This window comes from Thermobia domestica, chromosome 15 (assembly GCF_964235325.1).
Source record: "Thermobia domestica chromosome 15, izTheDome1.hap1.1, whole genome shotgun sequence".
Classification (NCBI taxonomy): domain Eukaryota; kingdom Metazoa; phylum Arthropoda; class Insecta; order Zygentoma; family Lepismatidae; genus Thermobia; species Thermobia domestica.
In genome coordinates, this window is record NC_137468.1 from 6,205,934 (window position 1) to 6,230,573 (window position 24,640).

General features: G+C 36.2%; 1 protein-coding gene across 3 annotated transcripts in view; it reads left to right on the plus strand.

Moving 5' to 3' along the window:
* Window positions 1-24,640, plus strand: part of LOC145672053 (rho guanine nucleotide exchange factor 10) — a 423,449-nt gene that overhangs the window by 283,270 nt on the left and 115,539 nt on the right. The gene's annotated exons all lie outside the window — the stretch shown is intronic.

A 24,640-nucleotide genomic window follows, 5' to 3' on the forward strand; every position in this document is an offset into this window, starting at 1 on the left:
CTTGCCTTTGGTGTGTGGCGTCCCTGGTTCGATCCGTGGCCAAGCAAGTTTGTGGTAGACAACATCGTGTTGTCTTTTTTTCGGAGTACTCTTGTTTTTCCCACATTCTCATTCCACCAATTCTTCCATTATCATTCACTTGCCTTAATCTTCCCTCACCCTTAGCTTAGAGGACATAGTTGTGGAACATTAAACTGAAATATTTCATTTCAATTCAATTTGCATATGAAGTAATGAAAAAAGGAATTAATCATTAGTTTCATGATATGTGCTTATTTTACTCTTAATGGATATAGCATATTGTTAATATCGTATAACTTCCATAACGATAACGTTTGTACGAACCAAACATGTTAAATTGCCCCCCCCCCCCCCAATGTACAGGCACCATTGCTGCAAAAGCCCGATAAAAAAAAATAATCTTTCGTTGTCACCCCTAGAAGTCCATTATTATTACATAATGTTTCCATCGATAATATAAGTTTAGCGATGGCAACAACGTATCACTTCGACACCAAACACGTTCCGTTTATGGCTTATTTGGAGTGTTATTTATGAGGGCGGTCAGGGTAAATTTTCTGCCTGAGTACAAAGGAAGCCGGGTGGGGACCAATAGAACGTCTCGACTATAGTTAAAGAAATAAAGAACGAAATAATTTCTTAGTGACAATGCAAAATTAGTTCAAGAGGATATCGCTAATAAGTTTTGAAAATAATAGTGAAATCCATTATTTGCTATTCGTTTGAAAATAAGAAAAAAGAGAACTCTTACTAATTTCCGAAAGTTTAAGTAAAACTTCTAAGAAAAAGAAAATCTAGGAAAATAGTGTGAGAAATATTCAAACTATGCCACGGATCGATTTTGCCTCTTTTTTTTTTAAGTCCTAGTTCTGAATGATTCCGTAGGAAAGGTATTTTTTAAGTTACTCAACAGGAGTTTAAGTTACTCCAGTTTTAACCTTCAAAGCAAACCTCTTGCTTTGTCTCTTAATATGATCGTATCTTCGAAAAATGACATCTTTAAACTGTCCATCGCACGATTACGTTCTTTAGACTAAGAGAGACGATGATTAAAGCAAGTGAATGATGATGGATGAATTGGTGGAATGAGAAAGTAGAAGGAGACGGAAGTACCCTGAGAAAAAAACCCGGATATGATGTCCACTACAAATTTACTGTGACGGGAATCGAAGCAAGGAACCTACGCACCAGAGGTAAGCGCTTTACCACTGACCCGCCTTACCCCGTACGTCTCTTTGTCTAATATGTTGTGGATAAATATTGATCGTGATATGTCTGTCTTTGGAGACAGAAGATTCTTTTCGTCTCAAACTGTCTTAGGGAACTGGTTGTAACACTTGAGGAAAAAGGAAGTAACTTAACTACCGACGTTCTTAAAAAGCTCTCCAAGCACCCAAATGACTGCGGACGACCTGCAGACAGTTGGTTTGCTAGTGGTTGAAGCAACAGCCGCAAGAGGAAGAGGGATATTTCTCAGATGCGGGCAGTTATTAGTTCAGTTTCCTCCCCCTCTACCGGAAGCTCCTCTTCATTCTATCTTATTTGGGAGACGACGCGACGTCCGGCTTTGAAACAGACCAAGTGTTACCGTTTACTCTGCATCCACATTGGTGTATTAATCAATCGTGTAATTGTGATGATATTCCCCTTCCCCTTGCACTTTGGCCGATATGAGGCAAGTTCTATTTTGAGGAAGTAGGTTGAGATGTGATCCTACTAGTTATGGAAAATACATGTCACTCTGGTTTGTGTCATTATTATACAGTATACAGTGTTATTCCACGTTTGACTTCAGCAAGTGTTTCACATCTGTTGTCCACATGTTGTGTTGTTTATCCGGTGGCCCAGCTGGAGGATTTCTAATCCAGGGGTTCGAGCGAAGCCAAAGGTTGCCAACCAAACGTGTTATTATCTTCCTAAACACCTACCAACTTTTCGAAATAAGATTGTTGAGGTACTGTATACTTAAATAATCACATCATTAAATAGTTTGAGAAAAATCATCTTCCTACTTGTGTGGTATATTAGTGTAATGACTTGAGAATAGGTACATTTGTGTCATTCTGTCATTCATTGTTATGTTAACGCTATGCTTATTGTGGAAAGATAAGCCAGATGAACAGTGGGTAACGAAACAGCGCTGTACAGATTCAAGTATTTCATAGAATTGCCTTACAGGTGGCGTTAGTGTAAAACAAATTAATAAACGATACTAATTATAGTTATGAACTGAAAATTTTATTTCTTCATCAACACGTAACTATTTCAGTATTATTTTTTAAAAATATGTTTAAAAGTATTAAAGTTATAACAAGTTTTTCAGAATTATACTATTAAAGATGTATGATTAGTTTCACACTAGTGCCATCTATTAAACAAATCCGAACTACTTGAAAACTGCACTTCACTGTCCAATTTTCTAGTTTGTTTATAATTCTTTAAATAGGATATGTCATCCGTACGGCTTTTACGGGACACGCCCTGCATTTTATCATTATTCATCACGACTGGTAGGAGTTTAAACTGTTCTCTATAGTTGGAAAGTTAGACTCTCGACTTTTAAGTTTACTCATCAGACTGGCGGCAGAACTTCGCTCTTAAATCAACTATTTCGAAAGATATGTGATTCATATGTGTAACATTTTGATGGAAGACCCAGAAGCTTGATAAAATTGTTTTAAAAAATGTTTTTGGCAACAGAATTGATAATAGTAACACCAAAATCCTTTTATTTTAGTGTTATTTTAATTATTTTAACGAAACTTTGCAGTGTTGTTTTACTAATATATGCTTGAGGATACGTTCAACTTCGTTGGTGGCCTTAATAAATCCGTGCATAATTAGGTGAAGTAAGAAATAAAAAGTACCCGACCAAGGGACTGACTCTGCTTCAAGATACGAATAAAATTATTGCGAGTCGATTATTCAGAGAAGGAGAACGAGTTATCTTGTAATGAAAGAAATTAAAAAAAAAAAAAAATCCCTTGTAAGTGATATGCGTGTGACATGGCAATTAGGTTTACTGGCTTCACCTGTGGAGTGCAAGTAAATGGAAGCTGTCTGGAAGAGAAACAATCAGTCACATGGGAATCTAAAGTAAAGAGGGGTTTTCATTTGTACGGTTGTTTAAGTGTTTAATTTGCAAGAAGAATTGGTTTGAGATTAAGTGACGGTGTCAGCGTGAACTGTGTGAGAGGCAAATGGGCAAAGTTGAAGGTCGAACACATAATCACACAAGAAACATCAGAAATATTTGGTCATCATTAGCACATTGTTTTTCCAAACATTGGAAATCTTCCATACATCATTTTGTTTAGGGGGCACGGTGACTTAGTGGTAGAGTGCTTCCTCTGCTGCGTGGGGTCCCAGGTTCGATTCTCAGTCAATAAGTTTGTAGATGACAATATACCTAGGTAATGGCCGTAGGTTTTGTCAGGGTACTCCCATCTCCTCTCAGTTTCACATTCCACTAGTTCTTCCATCATCTTTCACTTGCTTTAATCATTGTGTCCCTTAGCCTAAAGAGCATAATTGTTGGAGATTTACATTATTTTGTTTCCAATGCATTGATTAATGTGGAATCCGAACAACATGAGTTTCCGCCAGGAATCGAACCCGTCTCCCACGCCAAAGGTGCGTACCCTAACCGCTTAGCCACTAATCTTTATTATTATTATTATTATTATTATTATTATTATTATTATTATTATTATTATTATTATTATTATTATTATTATTATTATTATTATTATATTATTCCTTTAGGCAGGTCCTGGGGCTAATGAGGGACTTTTTCTTTTCTTCTTAATTTTCACCTTGGGCTTGGAAATGTTTCGTACCATTTTTCTCGATTTTCAGCATCTTCTTTTAACCCCCAATATTTTCTTCAATTTTTCAAATCGTCAATCAGTTGTGCTCTTCGTATTATTCCTGTTTTCTTCCATCTTTCCTTCTATGGCGGCATGAAGAACACAATTTCTTCGCAAGATATATCCAATCCAATTGGTCTTCCTAAGAAGAATGGCTTCCTACGAATCCAATTGGGCTTCCTCTTCTCTCCTATTCTTTTTAAAACATCTTCGTTTATTACTCTCTTCTTACTCTCTCTCTCTCTCTCTCTGTGTCGATTTTATCTTCTGCATCTTTCTCCAACACCACATTTCGAAATTCTATAAATACTTCTTCTCTAATTTCCATAATGTCTAAGTCTCTGAACCATAGAGTTCAATTCTCCATATATAACATTTGACCAATTTCTTCCTTAGACCAATATTAAGCCTGCTAATTAAGAGTGGTATTTTCTTGTCACAATATTTTAGTTAAATAGATTAACATTTAAGAATTTATGATTAGTTTTAAGCTGTAACTCATTGTATATTATGTATTGTCGTCTTTCTATTTTCATAATAAAGAGCTTGATAAGGATATATATATATATATATATATATATATATATATATATATATATATATATATATATATATATATCAGTATCAGTTTCATTTCAATAAAGGCGCACCGTCAGGGACTCCCGTAAACCTTTGTAATTAATTGTTTTTAAAATAATACACTTTTGTTTTCGTGTGCACAACGAAGGGGGGGGGAGGCGCATTCACGGTGGATCCACACTGTTTGGATTGCCTTCCAATCTTTCGACTTCGGAGCGCCCCTCAACAAACATTTTTTAGTGCGCGCCTGTACCTCAATAAGTAGCATGGCTCTTGTAGAGCATCTATTTTTATTTAGATTTACAATTTTCCTCTCAACGAACTTAAAAAAAAAAAAAAAAAAAGTTCATTACTGAATTCTCTATGCCTGTTTGTTGTGTGTGTGTCTGTTATTTGCGAATTGTTCAATTTTGAGCCCTCCATTCGATTGAGCAACAAAAACTGTCTGAAAGAAGTAATGGAATTTTTTGCGTCACTCTACCATTTCCGAGATATTAGCCAAAAAGTTCCGATTTCGGGAGATTTAAGGAGCCATATTTCGCGAACCGTAAGTCACAGAGAGATTATATTGGTGTTGATCAATACGAATATTGATTCAGTACCAAAACTAATTCATTCAATAATTATTGCGTCATTAGTAACTGACTGAATAATTATTGCGGCATTAGTTTTTGAGTAATAATAAATTTAGAAAAAATAATTCTTTTAAAGTTCGTTCTGACAATGTTCTTCGAGCATTCTCAACTGTTTTTCTCTCTATTTTGTCGAAAACTACGCATAGCATCAACACTCCTGCATATAATGTTGTTGATCTCAATAAGACCTATGATATATCACTCATCTTTGGATATATATTTTTTCCGTTTAACGCTAAAATAATATTATAAAACTCACTTTGACAATTATAATACTGTAATATAAATTCTGAAACACCCTGTATCTACGAGATATAGACATGCTACCGAGAAAAGGTGTTGCTTGATGTTTGTCTCAACGGAGGCAGCATGGCGACACCATGACTCATCTCTTGCTGTAACCACTTCACCTTTAGAAATTTCAAGCGCGTTTCCCTTGTGTGTATGCATAGTAACATTTTGCTGAATCAAATGTGATCACAGCATTCATGTAAACATAGTGAACGGAGAGAGAGAGAGAGATGTGTTCTTGTGGCGAAGTTTCTCAGAGAAAGAGGTTATTGCGTAACAGAGATAAAAGAAGGACAAGATACGTGACTATCAATTGAGAGAACCATCTTTGTAAAGGGAGCCAACTTCCTTCCTGTTTTTCCATTCATATATTTTGCAGCCGGAATTATTTCTCACTTAAAAAGCTTTTCTCCTATCCATCCCACAAACGACCAGCATCATTCTTCAATTTCTTTTTAACATCAAAGGCTGCCGTGGGAGATACTGCCCTTCTGGCTTTATATATATATATATATATATATATATATATATATATATATATATACTGCCCTTCTGGCTTTATATATATATATATATATATATATATATATATATATATATATATATATATATATATATATATATATATATATATATATATAAAGAGGAAAGGCATATCTCTCGACGTATCTAGTTGGGTGTTTCTAGATGAGTAATACACAGTGAAACCTGTTAACATGGCCTCCTTTTTGCCGAAACCTGAATTCTCCAATAAGGCATTACATTTATACTGTATGTTGGTCACATGTAAATCTTTGAACTTTGTCGCCTGGTTGCAACGTTATGCTATGATAATGTTAAATTCATTTCTGTATTTTGGTCACCTGAAGTGTTAGACAGACTGAATATTCCAGTTTTCGTAATCTTTTCACTTCTTAGATTTTTTTTTTTTTTAAAGAACATTCTTTACTCATATAATTTAGGGGATCAGTGAACTCAGTCGAGAAAGGAGGAATGACAGGTGCATTAAAAGTGGTTTGTCTTAATTAAAGGGGCCCTATCACGGCGAAATTAAAATACCGCTAATTTCACAGTAATTCTATGATATCTTCAAATAGATAAAAGATAATCAAAAAGTGGAACAAGACCTCCCTAGACAATATTACACCGTATTTTACATGAGATACCGTTATCACCACTCACTTATCTATTTTCGATTTCAAGTCATTTAGAAACCCGGCATTTATTTCCGCGTTTCTAAATGGCTGCAAACGGAAAGCTACTAGGTGACTCCTGATAACGGTACCTCATGCAAAATAATATTGTCTAGGGTGCTCTTGTTCCACATTTCGATTATCTTTTATCTATTTGAAGATATCACAGAATTACTGTAAAATTAGCGATATTTTAATTTCGCAGTGATAAGGCCTCTTAAGAAGTAGATCCTGTCTCGTCACACTACTGCTACTGCTACTAATCAGGGGTAAAAGTGGGTCTGAAAAGGTAGGGGGGACGCATGACGTCTTGCCGTCCTCCTTGCCTATCTTTGTCCATTGTAACTTTTTTTCAGAATGCGGGGGGACGCTACACATATTTTCTGGAACTGGTGGGATGACGTCCGCCACGTTACCCCGCACTTTTACCCCTGCTACTAATACAAATACCAATACTAATACTAATTCTACAGTATTAAGTTACCGCTGTTGAATGGGAAAATCGTCCAAAGCTGACACACCAAATAATAGAAAAAATGAAATGAAATGAAATCTTTGAGTTTAATGTCCCACGATTATGTTCTTTATACTAAAGGAGACGATGATTAAAGGAAGTGAATGATGATGTAAGAATTGGTGGAATGAAAGTGTGGGAGGAAATGAGAATATCCCGAGAAACTCTACAGACACGATGTTGTCCACTACAAGCTTACTTAACCGGGAATTGAACCAGGAACCCGAGACGCCAGAGGTAAATGATCTACCCCCAAAGTTTAGACATATCAGTCAATGGATCACAACTGGATGACCTTGAGAGTGGCTATCTGATATGTAGAGTTCGAGAGAATCGAAAAAAAATATCTGGTGCTAAAAAAAAAAAAAGTATCTTGTTCGCTGATCATATTGAGACATCATTCTTGCTTCATCGAAAATAGAACGAAAGCGGTATCGGGAAAAAAAAAAAGATAGCACATGATCAGTTCAGTGTACAATGTTCACTAGCACTAGATTTCTGCCAAAAATTATTTACAACATATTAAATTATTCCACTAGCCGCTAGACTGAAAACTTACCCACTAAACAAGCATCCAACCAAAACCACCGGAATTTGCAACTCTGGAACGTGATAATAGGGGAGTGTTGCCATCTCCAAGTAAAATTTGAAACGACGCTGCTGCATAATTTCAGTGAAAAAAAAAATCCAATGCTTTTGTAGTTTTTTTTTTTTTAATCACGTAGCGTCATGTAGCAGGTATTTTTACAATAGAAATTGGAAACGGAAAGAAATCATGAAAATATTGGACATTAAATTTAAAAAAATATTACTTGTCCCCGGAAATTTAATTTAAGTTATTGATTCTTAAAGTCTAGAATAAGGTCACAGCCCCATCCTCCCCGCCTTGCGAACGTACATGATTGTATCTATTGCTCAGTTGTCATTTAATGGTGACATTTATTCCCAACAGTGAAGCAAATTCCCTTTACAGTTATGCACATGATATTGGTAATAAGAATGTTATAGTCCTACCAGTTTATTTCCGGACTTGAAATGTGTTGCTTTATCAAAAAAAGTGAACCGTTATAACCTTGAATTTCCTTCGAATTCGAGGACACAGAAGTCTAAAGAAGACAGTTTTTTTTTAAGTTGCCTTCACCAGAGATAATGCATTATTATCTTTATTTCTTACACCTCGCTTTTGAAGGATATTTCCTATTTATTCAAGTCAGGTTACACGTGGTTTATGTACACGATAGTACTCGTTTTGAAAATCAGTAGTGAACAACATAATAGTTAATTAATAATCCAACTCTAATGTAATTTATTGCCGCGAAATATCGAATAATACATAACTATGAGGCTAATTCAAAAAGTAAGGTAACGACCTGTCAGCATGGTTGCCAACTCTGAAAAATAAAATTATAGGCATCCGGTCATAATCCGTAAAATAGAGTAAGAATTGTTCTATTTTTAACCTGAAATATTTAGTTGAGTCAGGTAAAAAAATTAGCAGTCAGTCGGTAAAATACCAGTCGGTTGGCAATCCTAGCTGTTCCGGATTTGATCTTATAGTTTCAATTTCTCCCCAGGCCGCAGCAGATGACTCTGCGTTGTCATACAGCCGTTAGATAGTGCATATGGCGCGTCAGTGTCGCAATTTTAGTTAGGAGATACTCTCGGTACTCTCGGATAAACATGATTAAGCCCCCCGTGCTGACCTACTGTTTAAACTGCACGCCTTTAGTGCACATGGATTACATTGGTCCAGATTCCACTTTAAACTGCAAATCCACGTCTCATATAGCCACGGTACTAAAAAGGGTGCTAAACTTGAGCAGATAACAAGAACAAGCATACTTTAGCGGGGAAGTGCCTAGTGTGATCAATTTTTGCGTCTAAATGAAACATCACCTTCAAATTTCATCGCCAACTTAGTGTGATATACGGTTCTAATGTCACGGAAATGGCGTGAATTGGGTGTAGTGAGTTTGCAAACAACAATACAGATGAGCAAGAGACCTGACCCGTAGCCAAAATTGTAAAACTGATGGGGGGAGGTGACTTGAGTTTATTTTATATTCATACATACAAACTAACAACTGAAAGTTCTGGCCACCATTAGCTACGGACTTAAATGAACTGGTCGGCTAAGCATGAAGACACGTCGTCGCCACCTGGAGTCGTTTACGAACCGTTGGAGAAGTACCCAAGTTGCTGATTCATGACTGATGCGCAAATTCAATAAGCCATCATGACATGTTTTAAGGGACTTTAACCGTTGTAATGTTGTAAATCGTTTCTGTCAGCGACAGGAGTTCATTCCGTTTGGTAAAATTTATTTTGAGAATAACGGTGGTATGACTGGAATGTACAGAAAATTATATTCTTTTTTAATTTACCGAAAATTGTATTCAAGTTGTCCTTCCATTCTGAAGTCATTTACGAAACTTAAGAGTCTTCATCCCGGCGAAATTAAAATACCGCTAATTTTACAGTAATTATGTGATATCTTCAAATAGATAAAAGATAATCGAAATGTGGAACAAGAGCGCCCTAGAAATATTATTTTACATGAGAAACCGTTATCACGACTCACTTATCTGCTTTCGATTTCGAGCCATTTTGAAAATCGGCATTTATTTTCGCGTTTCTAAACGGCTGAAAACGGAAAGCCACTAGGTGACTTGTGGTAACGGTACCTCATGCAAAATAATATTGTCTAGGGCGCTCTTGTTCCATATTTCAATTATCTTTTATCTATTTGAAGATATCACATAATTACTGTAAAATTAGCGGTATTTTAATTTCGTCGGGATGAAGACTTAATTTAATCAAAGAGAAAGAGCTTTTGTCGCTGACTGTAACGATTTACAACAGTATAAGGGTATTTGCTGTTATTAAGAGGCATTTTTTCTTTTTAATGGCCCGGGACGACAAAATTGTTCATTAATTTTTTGACTTCTTGACAGGCGCGTATCCAGAATTTTTTGTTGGGAGGGGTCCGAAGTTTTTTTTTTTTCCTGGAAGGAGTCCAATACGTCTATGTAGTATTAAACCTATGTTATTCTGCACCCGAAAAGACGATAAGTAATTGTTATGTGTTGCCACCTATATTCTCAGAAACCCTGATAGAACTAGATTTTTATAAGGAAAGGAAGAGTATAGGTGATGTGTGAAATCAAATCTTCAGCCTACACCAATCATTTCTCTGTTAAACAAGTATACTTATGTGCAGGGGTAAAAGTGGATCTGAAAAGGTGGTCGGGGACGGTAGGTAGCGGCATGACGTCACGCCGTTCCCCCTGCCTATCTTTGCCCATTCTAATTGTTTTAGGAACTGGGGGAACGCCGTACATATTTTTTCGATGTGGGGGAACGGCGTCCCCCACGTTCCCTCACTTTTACCCCCGCTTATGTGCAAAGAAAGTGTACAAATGTTAGTAGAGTTACGAAGATTTTTGGAGGGAACTCCCGGGTTCGGCGCTGCTTCTTGTAGTATCCTTTTGGGTCAAATAAGCATCAGAGTGAACTTATTTCAATGGATTTTCTTTCCTTCTGTACGTTTTATTTTTGTTTGCCTCTGTGCTTTCAAAACTCTGTAATAAATCTGAAGTGCTAATGTGATTTTATGTGAAATTGTCTCAAATGGCTTATTTTTTCTCAAGAACCTTTTAGCTCCATTTCATTTTTTGCGTTCTCAAACAAAATTTCTCATACTTTATGAGTAATGAAGTAAGAAAAAAAAAGTAGCATTTTGCTCCAAAATTAACTTCACAATTTTCTTCTCAGAAATCTACATTTCAGAGGACGTGTTTTTTTTTTTTCCACCGATCCCATAATTTGTGTCTTCATGGAGTTTGTTGTATTATTTTAATATTTACTTTAACCCTTAACACACCAAGCGAGGCTCTCTAGGGACCCCAGAGGGTGATATTTGGTGATACTGCTGTAACTATAAGAACCAATTTATTCTCGATGTTTATATGTGCCCTGCATCCTTTTGGGATATCTGCTACATAATTAGATCAATGATACGTTCGTTAAAAAAGTACAAAAAAAAAAGTTCAGAAATTAAAATAATACATGGGGTTCCCAGAAGACCCCAGCTTGGTAAACAACGTTGCCGATTTAGGCTTGGTACGTTAAGGGCAGAGGCGGATCCACGGAGGGGCGATTGGGGCGATACCCCCCAGGAGAGTAAAACTTTCGTATTTTGTATATATAAATAAAAACCCATTCCAAAGTTTGGAGCCCTTAAAAGCAACAGTATGACAACCCACCTCCCCCCTCCAGAAGTCGGTCCTGGATCCGCCTCTGGTTTCGAGTCTTCATCCCTTCGAAATTAAAATACCGCTAATTTTACAGTAATTATGTGATATCTTCAAATAGATAAAAAATAATCGAAATGTGAAACAAGAGCGCCCTAGACAATATTATTTTACATGAGAAACCGTTATCACGACTAACTTATCTGCTTTCGATTTCGAGCCATTTTGAAAATCGGCATTTATTTTCGCGTTTCTAAACAGCTGAAAACGGAAAGCCACTAGGTGACTTGTGATAACGGTACCTCGCGCAAAATAATATTGTCTAGGGCGCTCTTGTTCCATATTTCGATTATCTTTTATCTATTTGAAGATATCACATAATTACTGTAAAATTAGCGGTATTTTAATTTCGCCGGGATGAAGACTCTTAAGGGTTAATTTGATTCATATCGCAGATGAGGCACACTGGCGTAGTAGTAGAGCGATGACCCCTGCAGCGAAGGGTCCCTGGTTTTGTCCTATGCCATGCGAGTTTTGTGGTGAACATCATGGTACGATTTTTCTCGGGTGCTACCCTTTCCTCCGTCATTCTGATTCCACCAAATATGACCTTCATAAATCATCTGTCTTCTTTAGCGTAAAGCGCATAATCATGGAATATAAAATTGAAAGGTTTCGTTTTTATATCATACTAGCAGAATACCCGTTCTTCGCACGGGGAGAATACGTTTCATTTGGGACATAAGAGCACCAAAACTGTCACCAATCAACTTAGGGACCCCAAAAACTATGAATTCGACACTAATATCGGTCATTTTCAATTATTTTTACATGTCACCATCCCACCTTAGGAGTATTAATGGGAGCTGAACTTGGATTTAAACGGTATCGGAAGTGTCACTGTTAATCTCAGCGACCTCGAAAACTATGGATTCGGCATTAATATCGGTCATTTTCGATCATATATATATATATCCCCTCTTCCCCTCCCCTAAGTATACCTATTAGATAGATAGATAGATAGAACATAGAATTCTTAAAAGTACAAATGAGGCATTATTTACTTTTCTCCTAATATAAATTATTTTGGAATCGTAATTATGGAATATTGAGCCATGCTGGGTAGTAAGTGCGAACTCTGCAAAAAAAATTTTTAAAAAATTTTCTTCATGAAGACAAACTCATTCAATAATAAAAACTAATTAAGAGCTGAATATTTCATCCTTATGAAGAAAGTTTAAAATACATTTTTCCCCGAAACAAGCATTTGTTGATTTCGTCCTTACTACCTTGAATGCTTCATATAAGTTGTATATATCATTGGCGGGTATAGATACAAACAGATGTTACAGAAAGTAATGTGATATATATTTTTTAATATCTGCACACTAAGCATATTAATAAAAAGGTAAAGACTTCAGATGTAGGAATCTCCCAGTAATGGTGGTAGATCCTTGCGTGCTGACCACACATTATTCCACTAAAAGCCGTCTGAGCAGTTGTACCCCACGTGGGCTGCAATGCCAGTAAGTTTAATATTCTTGCTTCTTTAAAACAGTCACAAAGATGCTGAGGTTTCGGTAAATCTTCTAGAAACTTGAAATCAAATACTTACATGTAGGCTGTTGTACATATGCGAAACATCAGTGTTTTCCGTTAGAGAAAGGTTGTTGATACATGAACATGTAATAATAAATAATGCATAGACGACATGATTACTCGATATGGTTGTTTTGGATGTTGCATCTGCGTAGGAGAGAAGAGTCAAAAGGTCGCGTGGAAATTGATTCCTTGTTTTCTTTCAAAGTATAAAATAGACCGCCGACAGTTGGGGGCGGTCCCTGGCGACGATCAAAAAGATGTAATCGATACACACACAAAGTTCTGTGTACAAGCGAGAGAAGTAGGCTTTCACGTCATTTGGTGATGGAAAAGTATTTTGAACTCCGAAGAGTTGAATCCTTTGAGGTAAAGCCGTATTAATGTAGTGAATTATTGTTTTGTGTCCAAGGGTTGTTTTGATTTACTGCGTAATTACGTGAATAAAATTGTCAACTATTAATTTCATATAAACAAGAGGGTGGCACCATTACGAGATAAGTTTTCATCAACCAATAGCACAATGTTAATGTACTCTTGAGAAAATTTCTTTATTACTGGTAATTCTGTAAGCTCTGTGGTTTTTGCTCGCTCGTAAATTTCGTGGGTTTTCCACAAAAGAAGAATGTTGTCGTTACTTTGGCTCTAAAAGAATTGGTCTTACTCAGGAGGAAAATTGTTGACAATCCATCAAATAGATCCTGAGATTTTTTTTTGTCTTCCCGGCGGGTGGACACACGGACTGACAGGATAAAAAATAAATCTTGTAAGTTTTACGTTCCACCGTTATGTCGTCTAGGCTAAAGGATGCGGTGATTATGAGAAATGAATGAAATGGTGGAATGAAAAAGTAGGAGGAAACTAGAGAACCCGAGAAAACCCGCGCACACAGTGTTTGTCCACCACAAGGCTCACTTGGCGAGAGCTGAAATCGAACCAAGAACCCTATGCACGAGAGGTGAACGCTTTACCACTGAGCCACCGCGGCCCCTAAGAGGATCGAGTTTTGGTAAACAAAATTGATTAAAAATTGGAGGTTCAGCGTAGCGTATAGTTCCCTACGGTCAGGAAAGCGAGTGACACATTTGATCACAATCCCTTCTCTTAGAAAAATATAAAATTGTTCCTGCCAGGAAGTTTCGCGATTGTATTCTGCGCCTTATCTTCTTGGTATCTATGTGAACAAAACATACTGCATCATACGTATTCCTCTGACTTCTGCGTCAGTTTCTGAGATCAAAGACATATATTCTTCAAATGTGCATTAACTTACGTGCATGAGAGAGCATCATGTAAACAGACCATCAAATGGAAGACCCATTAGCAAATCTAGGACAAGATCTATCCTCTACACAAACAGCAAGTTCCTCTGCATTTAGATCTGTTTAACCTGGCCCAAGTGGAAGGATGCATCGGATGGGAGGATTTCGGTCCTCTTGAAATATACAAACATAATGCACTCATATTTTCTCATCATATCAGTAAGCTGGTGAAAGATTGTTTTTTTAAAATTTCCTTCAGGTTTTCCCCTGTTTATTCGAATTTACATTCTCACTTCAGAAGGATGAACAAAATATGTAACTGAAGCCGCGGTGGCTCAGTGATAAAGAGTGTTCACGTCTAGTGCATGGGGTCCTTGGTTCGCTCCCAGCTCGCGCCAAGTAAATTTTGTGGTGGGCAAACACCTTGTGCATAAGTTCTCCCGTTTCCTCCTACTTTCTTCATTCTACCATTTGCTTCATTTCTTATTATCACCGTCTCCTTTAGCCTAGCTGGCATAATTGTGGGACGTAAAACGTAAAACTTAAAGGTTTCATTTCATTTCATGTCAATATACGTAAGTGGATGAAACGGCCAATTTTTTCGACAATTGGTAGCTTAAATTTTTAAATGCTGTCTCAAATGATAATAATCTTAAATGTCGGTTAAATAGCGTCCCTTTGCAGCATTGAGGCTACATGAGATGCATCGCAAAGCAAAATCTGAAGCACTGTAATGCATTATAGCTCCCCTACTGGAAATCGAGCCCAGGTCGCCGTACACCATACACGCGCGCGAAACCCAGTAAACCAGCTGGCGTGGTTAAACCGCCCGGGAAGAGCTGAAAGGAAAAAAAATCATAAAAAGTGTAGAGAAACAAAAGAGTTGCGGTAGTGTAGTTGGTAGTGTGCCGATATACCAATCAAAATGCTAGGGTTCGACTCCGATGGGGGCAGAATAAGTTTTCGCGTCCTACTCTCAGGTTCATCCAACCCGTGAAAAGTGTGCCTCCTGGAAAAAATGGCCGAAAAGTGGTGTTGGTTACACCGAGATGCCGAAATCAACAAAACATTAAACTTTACCCCGAACCTGAGTATGTCTGGTCTATCACCCCTACCTTATTTTTCATATAGACAAACAGGAAATGTAGTCGCTAACGCTGTCGCCTTCGGTGCGAGCGTCCCGGGATCGATTCCTGATGGGTGGCACTCGGTCCAAAATGTGTAAAATGCTTTTTCAGCCCAGCCATCCTGAATGGGGTTTTCCTGGGTTTTCCTCATTCCCACCAGGCAAATGTCGGGGTGGTACCTAACTTACAGGTCCCAAGCCGCTTCCTTCCTTCCCCAATCCTTTCTTCTTTTTCCCTTTCCCCAGATAGTGTGATCGCCGAGGGACGTCATCCCTCAAAACGTGACGGGCTAAATGGCTGTAGATGCCGAAAGCCCAGAAATCTAAATCCTAAAACAAACAGGAAACGCAAACATTTATTTACTATTACAGAAGTACATGTATGCATAAAAGTAAAAGTAAATCATGCATAATTCTGTGTTTACGTAGACATTTAAGTAGTTAGGAAGTGAATTTTTAAATGCGGTGTGTACTTTTGCTTAGAGTTCACAGAGTGTAACGCTACATTAGTCAGTCATTATTATGATATATCGATAGGAAGTAAAAATAATAGCATGTGTTGTTGTGTATTCGTTGACCTATTTCGTGAGTAACGTATCGATCCATTTCTATTCTCTTTTGCCGTTTCATGACTTACAATTCATTATGCAGATTGGTAGCTTCGAAATTCATTGCTGTAATTACTGTAGGTTGCGCTTAAAAAAAAAATCTGCATTATAATTCATTTTAAAATTGAGTGTTCGCAATATAATGTATGTTCTGGTATAGCTAAAGTGGATATTTGGTTAATAAGCTTACGAGCACGGTGGATCAGTGTTAGAACGGTCGTCTGTAGTACTGGAGGTCCCTAGTTCGATTCAGGGGCGGATCCAGGAGGGACTTCTGGGGGCCGGTGGGTTGTAATATTGCTACTTAGAGCTACTTTTAAGAGCTCCAAACTCTGGGATGGGTTTTTATTTATATATATAAAATAAGATAGTTTCCTCTTCTTGGGGGAGGGGGCAATTGCCCCGATTGCCCCTCTGGATCCGCCACTGGTTCGATTCCAGGTCACGAGTTCGTGGTGGACAACATAGTGTTTGTGGATTTTTCGGAGTTTTCCCTGTTTCTTCTCGCATTCATACTCTTCTAATTCGTTCATATTCAAAATCATTCGCTTTGGTTAATTAGTCATTTCTTTGAAGTCTAAAGAGCATTACCGTGGGACGTTAATCTAAAGTATTCTGCCTTGCGGCAGGTCCTGGGACTAATGAGGTGTTTATTATTATTATTATTATTATTATTATTATTATTATTATTATTATTATTATTATTATTATTATTATTATTATTATTATTATTATTATTATTAATTTTAGGTGTGGGCGTAGAAATCATTTCTTCCCCGTTTATCGATCTACAGCTTCCTCTTTCAACTCCCAATATTTTCTTCTATTTTTTCAAATCATCGATCAGCTGTGTTCTTCTTCTTCCTATTCCTCGCTTTCCTTCCATCTCTCGTTCTATGGCGGTATGAAGAAGACAATTTCTTCGCAAGATGTGTCCATCCCAATTGTCCTTTCTACGAAGGATGGTGACTAAAAGCGTCCTCTTCTCTCCTATCTGTTTTAAAACATCTTCGTTTGTTACTTTCTCTGTCCATTTTATCTTCTCCCCATGTTCCTCAACAGAAAATTTCGAAGTTCTGTAAATAAAGAATTTGTTAAATCTAACAATGTTCGATCACATTTAATATTCATTTTTATACCAATTACTATTTTTACTGGTTGTTCTCTCCAAACATTTAACCCGCTGTACGCTATAGGTTAAAATAGCGCTCAATCATGAACTCTTATTTTTTTACAATTAACTCCTTTTAGTTTCTCCACCAACCACCCGAAACACCATACCATATGTATGCTGTTTTTCAGTGAATTCGTTATACGCAACATCGTGTGATTTAAAGTAACCTATTATCATCAAGCAGGAAAGTGATAGTGCAAGTAGCGACACCACTTAGCGTCAAGCAGAAAAGTGGTCGCACAGAAAACGACACCTGTTAGCAACAAGTAGGGAAGCGATAGCGCAGGTAGCGACACCTATGAGGGTGCCGTACAGACTGACAAACTAAGACGTTCGACTTTTAGTAAGTAATTGATGATCTTGTTTTTACGACGACCTCATGACAGCATCGATGTCAGCTATTCGTTCTAATTTTACGTAAAAAAAATGTAATACTGTCATTTCAGAAGTGAATTAATAAAATATGCATTTGATCAGTATTTATTTTGTCTGCCAGTTGAATTATTTGGTAGATTAGTTTTAACTTCGGGTCTTTGTCCTTTATTTTTTTCTTTTCTTTTAATTTCCGTAATTATAGTAATTAACCCTTTCGTGTTGCAGTACATGTCATGTCATGTTTTTTCTTCTTTCTTTCTTTCTTATTTCCTTTGTTTTCTTTCTATATAGCATTGTTTCTTGTTTGTTGCGTTCAATGTGGAAGTTAATATCCAGTACTAGAAGTTTTGATTTCATATGAGACAGTCTGATGTATTCAAAGATGTGTCTGTACCCAGGCTCGTAGCCAGCCCAAAAACTTAGGGGGGGCCCGGCTGAAGTTAGGGGGGACCGACCCAACCATATGATAGTTCATCATCATATTATAGTTCTTTTGCAAGCGTACTGTAAAATTTTTAGGGGGCCAGCCGAAATTTAGGGGGGCCGGCCCCCCTAGACCCCCCTGGATACGGGCCTGTCTGTACCTCATTTTATTTATGTTAATTTACATATATATTTAAAATATTTCGTTAATATTAATTTGCTATTAAAAGTTTTCAGGGATGAATGAAAGTGGTTTAGTTCACTCCTATCTTTGTTACCGTGAGACATTGTATATTCGAAGTTTCTGAGTGGGTGTGTCAGTATTATTATTATTATTATTATTATTCCACAGATATTGTCATTGTTTTGTGGTTTGGAGAATACGATTCCTGACTGATTACGTCATAGTCAAGAATGAATGTACTTCTTTTTCCTGTACGATTATTAGTCATTTACTCTTTGATTCCGATGGATTTTTTTAAAACGAAATCCCGTTTTTTTTTTTTTTTTTTTTTTTTTTTTTTTTATGTGGATATGAAAAGAATTTCCGAACTTCAGACGTACAAGGAACTTAAGGACTTCAGTACTCAGTGTCTTCAGATGCGTGTTGATTTAGCTTCAAAAAAAAAATGTTAACTCAAGGTGCTGGGAGGAGGGACGGAAGCTAGTTCAGTTGTAGAATGTTCATCTGTAGTGCACAGGGTTCCTAGTTCGATCCTAGACGATGTAAATTTGCAGTAGGCAGCATCGCATCCCTAGATTTTCTTGACGTTCTTATGTTTTCTACTATGTTCTAAGTCCGACAATTCTTCCATTAATCTCATTACTTTTGTTACTCATCTTTTCTTGTGGCCTTCAGGTCGTAATCGTGGGACGTTAAAATAAATATTCGTTAATGGCAGACTGTTTTGTTTCAATAAAGAACGTAAAGTCTAGCTACGATGTCACAGGAACGACTTCTGAATTGTATTATAGTGTATCCAGGATCCGGTAGGGAAGTTTGACTGCTTTTGAAATCATTAGAAGACTCTACTTGAAAACAAAAATTTATTGTTTTTTCTTATAGCAAATTAAATGCCATTTATGAATAATAATAATAATAATAATAATAATAATAATAATAATAATAATAATAATAATAATAATAATAAATGGATGAAGATAGTTTAGGGTTTAACCCTTAACTTACGACGCGCGAACGCCCAGTATGCTTCAAGGTACGGCGGGATATTTAAATGGTAGTTGGTAGTATATGGAACAAAAGCTTATAGCATCACTTCTATTGTGCACAGAGACATGAAGTAAAAAGTATTTTGTTGCCCAGGGTCTCTACTATAATTTTTGGTGGTATTTGAGATTCCAAAAAACCAGCGGTTCTCAAACGAAGAAGCGCGAGTATGAAAGACCCACGTGGCAGTGGCAGAACGTCATATCACCTCAACCGTACCGTACGATTTTCTTTTTAGTGTGATATGACGTTTCCCAGTTTCCAAGAGTTAAAGATGATACCACCATATGGTGTGAAGTAGCCAATTTTCCAATACATGTTGGACATCCGATAGAAAAAAAAGTTCGACAGTCAGTGATAGTAAATTCTGCCAGAACATTTTTGCAGATGGCAAATTAACCCTACACAAATATGGTTTGAATTAAATAGTACGACTGCCCATACGTCAAAGGCATCGGTGGCTGTTCTCAGACAAATGTTTCCCGTGAACCTCATCACTCAACGAGGCAACATGCCATGGCCATCTTGCACACCAAACCTATCGCTATGAGATTTTCTTTCGGTGTTGTTTCAGTCGTTGGCAAACCATGCAGTATAGAAGAATTGAGAAACGCAATTCGTAGGAGAATAACGGAAATTTCACAAGTTGTGGCCCCACGTCCAGAAATTTGAGTAGCAGATTGCTAGAGTTGGTTCACAAATTTGATTCTCAATTGCATGACATAATATTTAACCGTAGACTTTCGTCATCTGTTCATTTATTTATTTTTAAGGTTTTCGTAAATTGCACTTCGTTTGGCGTAAGTAACAAGAATTTTAGGAAAACCAAAAATGGATCAAAATATTGCGATCTTGGCCAATAATTAGTTTTTTGATCAGGGGCCACAAAATTTTTGAACACCCGTAAATAGATTTTTCGTATTTTCTACAGAATAAGCACATCATACTAAGTTAAGTGATAGTTTAGCCTTGACTACACTATATGTAGTTCTCCAGATATAAGGCCTACAAGAAAATATTTGATTGAAATATATTGGATCTTTTGATTCAAAAACAATAAATTTTTGTTTTGTTTCGAAACCACAGACATGTACTATGATCTCAAAAACTGTCAGATTTCTCTGCCAAACTGTATGATACAACAAAATAATTTATTATTATTATTATTATTATTATTATTATTATTATTATTATTATTATTATTATTATTATTATTATTATTAATTACTATTATTGCATTGGAGACAGTATTGAATCAAGAGTTTTAATTTGCAGAAGATTCAAACGAAGGGTTACTTGTTACGGGACATCATTCCCCTTTATGTTGAGCAAACTGCTCATGTTTTAATAGTGTTTAATTACTTGTTTTTGATGTGGAAATTGAATCAGAAAGTTCTATAGGTCAAGTTTAATGCATGTTTTTCTGAAATGTCGCAAGAGCAGAGTGCGAGCGATCGTTTGAAGTGTGTTTTTGTTTCGCTGATCAACGTTAATAACCTTTTTTTTTTTTTTTTTTTTTTTTTTTTTTTTTTTTTTTTTTTTTAGTCAACGTCAAGCGCAACCTTTACGTCGAAACATGAACTTGATACAGTAAATAGATAGATGATCCGGTGGCTGAAAATTTTCACAAAACTCTATTCCCCTTTCCAGTGTTGGTTTGTTTATTGCAATAGAAAGAAAAAAAAGTAGAATTAGAATGTTTTCCTTTCCTTTTATGCGCATGTGTACTAGATACTTAGTAACATGTCAGTCTTTCGTGATGTATTCAGTTTCCATTAAGAAGAATTTTCAGTTTTTGGCCAATATTGTGAGTAGGGTGCTCGCTCTCCCAAAGCCTTGGGCGTCTTATTTACGATTTTTCTCCTTAAATGTACCCTTTTCCGCAAATTTACCATCATTCTTCCCAAATTTACATTGTTCTACCTAAATTTACCATTTATTCCCCCAATGTATCATTGTTCTACCCAAATTTACCATTCTTTCCCTAAATTTACCATTCTTTTTGCGCATTTACCATTGTTTTACCCAAATTTACCATTCTTTCCCCAAATTTACCATTCCTTCCCAAATTTACCATTCTTTTTCCAAATTTACATGGTTCTATCTAAATTTACCACTCATTCCCCCAATGTATCATTGTTCTACCCAAACTTACCATTCTGTTTGCGAATTTACCATTGTTTTACCCAAATTTACCATTCTTTCCCCAAATTTACCATTTCCCCCCGAATTTACCATTCTTTTCCCAAATTTACATTGTTCTACCTAAATTTACCATTCTTTCCCCAAATCTGTCATTGTTCTACCCAAATTTACCATACTTTTTTTCTAAATTTACCATTCTTTCCCCAAATTTATCGTGGTTTTATCCAAATTCACCGTTCTTTCCCCTAATTTACCATTGTTTTACCAAATTCACCATTCTTTCTCCAATTTACCATTGCTATTCCCGAAATTACCATTTTCACACGAATTTACCATTCTTTCCCGAAATGTATCATTGTTTTACTCAAATTCACCATTATTCCCCAAATTTAGCATTGTTCTCCCAAATTTACCATCGTCCCCAAATTTACCAATGTTATCCCTAAATTTACCATTGTTTTTCTAAATTTACCGTTCTTTTCCCGAATTTACCATTGTTTTTTCTAAATTTACAATATTTCTCCAAATTTACCATTGTCCTCTCTAAATATACCATTCTTATCATAAATTTACATTTATTTCCCTAAATTTACCATTTTCTCCAAATTTAACATTGTTCTCCATAAATTTACCATTATTTCCCCAAATTTATCGTTGTTATTCCTAAATTTACCATTCTTTTTGCGAATTTACCATTGTTTTACCCAAATTTACCATTCTTTCCCCAAATTTACCATTCCCCCCGAATTTACCATTCTTTTCCCAAATTTACATTGTTCTACCTAAATTTACCATTCTTTCCCCAAATCTGTCATTGTTCTACCCAAATTTACCATACTTTTTTTCTAAATTTACCATTCTTTCCCCAAATTTATCGTGGTTTTATCCAAATTCACCGTTCTTTCCCCTAATTTACCATTGTTTTACCAAATTCACCATTCTTTCTCCAATTTACCATTGCTATTCCCGAAATTACCATTTTCACACGAATTTACCATTCTTTCCCGAAATGTATCATTGTTTTACTCAAATTCACCATTATTCCCCAAATTTAGCATTGTTCTCCCAAATTTACCATCGTCCCCAAATTTACCAATGTTATCCCTAAATTTACCATTGTTTTTCTAAATTTACCGTTCTTTTCCCGAATTTACCATTGTTTTTTCTAAATTTACAATATTTCTCCAAATTTACCATTGTCCTCTCTAAATATACCATTCTTATCATAAATTTACATTTATTTCCCTAAATTTACCATTTTCTCCAAATTTAACATTGTTCTCCATAAATTTACCATTATTTCCCCAAATTTATCGTTGTTATTCCTAAATTTACCATTCTTTTTCCCAATTTACTGTTCCTTTTCAAAATGAATGGTTATATATATATATATATATATATATATATATATATATATATATATATATATATATATATATATATATATATATATATTTAAATAAACAGATGGTGTTATGAGATAGTATATGATAATAAATCCGTAAGTGTTGGCATTCAGTTTGCCAAATGTGAGTAACAAAGTGGATTTAATCAGTAATTAATTACGTACAGGAAATTAGTATTTTCTTCAAAACGTATTGTAACATGATTTATTTATTTTTAATATTTGTCTTGATATTCTATTATTAATATTCTTCATTTGCTCTAAGTATTAGGCGCTTTAATAAATACAGAACAGACGAACTTCATTTTTGCCCCCAAATCATTTTGGGGTTCGAGTCCCCATTTGACCATATATAGCTACACCCGAAAAGGATATCTAGTATCGGCATGCTTTTCTGTGACCAGTTTCTGTTCCCAGTCTGCCTAGCAGATTTAACACCTTTTATCACTTTCTCAAATATGTATCCGGTGTAAGCAGTTACGCTCTGTGCGTGACCGCCTGCACTGGGGGACCAAGGGGGAAGTTGCCCTCCTTTGAATTTTGGAAATACGTTTAATTCTTGGAAGTGCATGTGAAGACATACTAATTTACTTAATTAAATACTATAATTTATTTCCCGTAGTCAATAAGGATATGGGCGTAAATAAATGTTGTTTAATATTTTGCGTACGCGTACGTGTGCTTGTGTCGATCTTTTGTTCTTCTCCCGGAATCGATCCTTTGCCTTCTCTTAAAGAAAAACCCTGCGGGCGTCCCTGGCTCTGCAAATACTGGTTTGGTGTTTTCCTCAACGTAGATTCAATTGTGGATCTAGCCCGGGGCCGGGGGCCTAGCCCCTCAGTTTTTTGAGTGACAAGAATAAGTATGCTATTACTTGTACATTTTTGGAAATTTATATATAGTACTCATGATATACCTATCATAGTCTGGGTTCTGGGTGCTCCCCTACTCAGTTTTAAGCTTCTATATCCGCCACTGCGTAGATAATCATAATTTAAATAGCTAAAAGTCGTATACCTAAAACAAAGGTTGCAACAAAAAATATTTGGGAATAAATTTTATAATTTCGCTATTAACATTAGTAGAAAGTGAAATTGTGAAGCAAAACTGTTTATGGTGTAGTTGGAAAACATAATAAAGCACTGTTACACAATGAATATATAACCTATCAGGAGTAAAAAGTTGATCTGAAAAGGTGAGGGGATGGATGACGTTACGCCGTCCCCCGTGCCTATTTTTTGCCTATTGCAATTTTTGGAAAGTGGAGGGACACAATAAATATTTTGTGAAAGTGGGGAATGACGACCTCCCGCGTGCCACTTCACTTTTACCCCTAACCTAACTATATTAAAGTAAAACTCAATTGTAGTTTTTTTTTTTTTTTTTTTTTTTTTTTTTGGTAGTGACAAAAGATGTAGCGAAAATAATCGGAACTCTTTTTGTTTTCTCAATCTAGATTATTTTAGACATCGTATTCTCATTCAAAATATGAATCTAATCAGTCATAGAGCTTATTTCTTCGAACCAAAACTTGCAAGGCTTGGGAGGGGGGTGGAGGAATTTTAGATTCAATTGGTTTTTGTTTCGCGAAGCTTTAAGAATTACGTCAACCACGCCTCGAAATACCAGTTTTTCACTTTTATATTTTTGTTTTTCTTTGCGATACTGAATATATACCGTATGTATATGTGAAAAAAAAAACTTGTAGCCTTCAGTGTATTTCCCCCCTTCTCCCCCCCTACATTAAGAAGAACAAGAACAGTCTCGTCATTCAGGGAATGACGTTTGTAACTTCTTTGAGTGTTGGGCGCATGCGCGGAGAAAGCGAGCGAAGCTTTTGCATATCCCGATCCGATGGTCTGGATCGTAACAACACCGCGGTAACATCATCATTCCAGAAGACGATTCCGTTTAGTTCAGTGCGCGTGCATAACCAGTGA